The sequence below is a fragment of the Rhipicephalus sanguineus genome, chromosome 2 (genome assembly GCF_013339695.2).
Source record: "Rhipicephalus sanguineus isolate Rsan-2018 chromosome 2, BIME_Rsan_1.4, whole genome shotgun sequence".
Lineage (NCBI taxonomy): Eukaryota > Metazoa > Arthropoda > Arachnida > Ixodida > Ixodidae > Rhipicephalus > Rhipicephalus sanguineus.
This window is the reverse complement of record NC_051177.1, coordinates 132,151,114-132,153,464: the sequence shown is the minus strand read 5'-3', so window position 1 is coordinate 132,153,464 and position 2,351 is coordinate 132,151,114. Positions and strand designations below refer to the sequence as shown.

General features: G+C 49.0%; 1 pseudogene; it reads left to right on the top strand.

Annotated features, from left to right (window-relative positions):
- Positions 1 to 970: 970 nt before the first annotated feature.
- Positions 971 to 1,768, top strand: LOC125757373 (uncharacterized; annotated as a pseudogene).
- Positions 1,769 to 2,351: the final 583 nt, after the last annotated feature.

The window sequence follows — 2,351 nt, the reverse complement described above, 5'->3', positions numbered from 1 at the left end:
AATCTGTCGCCTCGGATCGATGACGCCGAAGAACATGCCCAGATATTGCCAGTTGGCTTTCATACAGCCAAAGGTGATTCAGGGAGCAGCTCAGACGACGAAGCCGCAGAAGCCACTTACGTAGGCAGAAGTGCTTCAGACAGCTCCTCTTGTTCAGATGAGCTGTCTGTGACGAAGAGGCGGAAGCAGTTGAAGCTGCAGCTGCTCTGGTAGCCAATGGGTGTCATTCCATGATGCGCCTGCAGAGGAGCTGACAGCAGCTGAAGAACTTGCTGTCATTGCAAGCCGGCACAACATGACTCATTTCAACATCAACGATATTCTGGATTTTTGTCGGCGCCGAGGCATTCCTGACCTACCAAAGGATGCTCGAACCGTGATGCGGACGGAGCGTAAGGCACAGCTTGACCAAAGTGGAAGTTTGTGCATTTTGGTCTGGCTGAAGGCATACGGCAAGCGATTGGACCAGGGTACTTGCCACGGATGTCAAGCTGCAAGCGAACATTGACGGCGCCACTCTTCAAGAGCAGCCAGACATCTTTTTGGCCAATTCTTTGCCGATGTACCAACATAAAGGCTTCCACACCGTTTGTGGTGAGCGTTTATTGTGGACCTGGCAAGCCACCGGACCTCCAGAATTACCTTGCCCCTTTTTGTAAAGGAAGTTCTGGACATTACTTCTAACGGGATGGTTATAAAGGGCACCCATATTGGCATGACACTGACAGCAGTTGTGTGTGATGCACCTGCTAGAACTTATTAAAGCTGTAGCTGGCCATAGTCTATCATGCATGTGAGATGTGTACCCAAAAGGCCAGTACATGGAAGGAAGAGTCACGTTTCCTAACCTACATGCACCCCTGCGTACGAATGACTCCTTTCGCTCGCAAGAGGACAAACATCACCACATGGCCTCTCACCATTCCTGCCATTGAGCTTAGATATGGTGATGTCTTTCCCGACAGAGTATATGCATTTGGTATGCCTGGGTGTGATGCGGCGGATGCTCAGAAACGGGTGAGCAGAGGCCAGGGTCCTAGGGCAAGCAGGTTGGGAAGATTTGAGCGCTGCAAAGTTAATGATTGTTTGCGAGAATGTGCAAATGCCTTTCCAGCTGCTTCCAAAGAAAGCCAAGGGGAACAGAAGAACTGGACCGCTGGAAGGCATCAGAATTCCGTACATTCCTTCTCTACGTGGGGCCTGTGGTGCTTAAATTGTGCTTCCAGCGTCACAGTACCAGCACTTTCTGTTGTTCCATGTGGCAATCAGAATACTGGTTTTCCACAATACCATCTGGGTACAACCAGTTTGCCCGTGACCTGCTGCGATACTTTGTTCAGGAATTTGGCAAACGGTATGGCAGTAAGCAGCTCGTGTACAACGTGCACACCCTCAGCATCTTGCGGAACAGTGCTTGGTCCATGGGCCCCTTGATGAATTCAGCGCCTTCCCTTTTGAGAACCACTTGGGGAAAATGAAGAAGCTGCTGCGCTCCTCTAACAAGCCACTCGCTCAACTCAGCAGGAGGCTGTCAGAGATGAGGCATCTGACTCCGAAGGCACAGAAGCAAGGGCCCTGTCAACTAAAACCAGGAGACTGTTTTTTGCTGGATGATGGACCGGTTGTTGTGTTGGAGGTGAATGACAGCAGTTTTAAAGCCGCAGCCCTACGAAATCCAAGGGACTTTTACAAAGTACCACTCCAGTCATCCTGGCTTTGCATATATAATGTGATGCCGCTAGTGGTGATTGAAAACTTGGCGGCTTGAAGACCTTCGTGGCAAAACACAGTGCCTTAAACTGAGGCGCAAGCGCAACTACATAGTTTTCCCTTTGTTGCACCTGCAGTGAGAAGCTGCAACCATCCATTTTGAAGCAAAGTGAATTTCTTAGTTGACAGATCATGCAACATTATGAGAAGGTTATTGCAGTGCACAGAGAAAAAATGTCTACGCCTGTGCATTACCTAGACAACTCCCACAGGTGATTCTGTGAGGATTTTAAAGCTGTTTAGCAAACCATACTTGTATCTCGTATTACGAAACTATCATCATATACGGTATGTGCCACGAAAATTGGGTAAAGGTCACTACTCACCACTGGTCCACTAAAAATGAAGAAGGTAACAGTTCACCCAAAAAATGGCTGCGAATGAACTCGTGCCTAACCATATGCAGTCATAAGTTGCTCGAAGATAAGTCGCACTCCCAAGGAAGAAGCTGCAGTTTGTGAAGCGAGGCTTCTCACTATGCGTGAACGTCGGTGGCAGCGCTGAGAAGATCCACAGTATATGGCCAGGGAATTGTAACAGAAGAGACTGCAGTGGCAAGAAGATCCCGATTACAGGGAGCC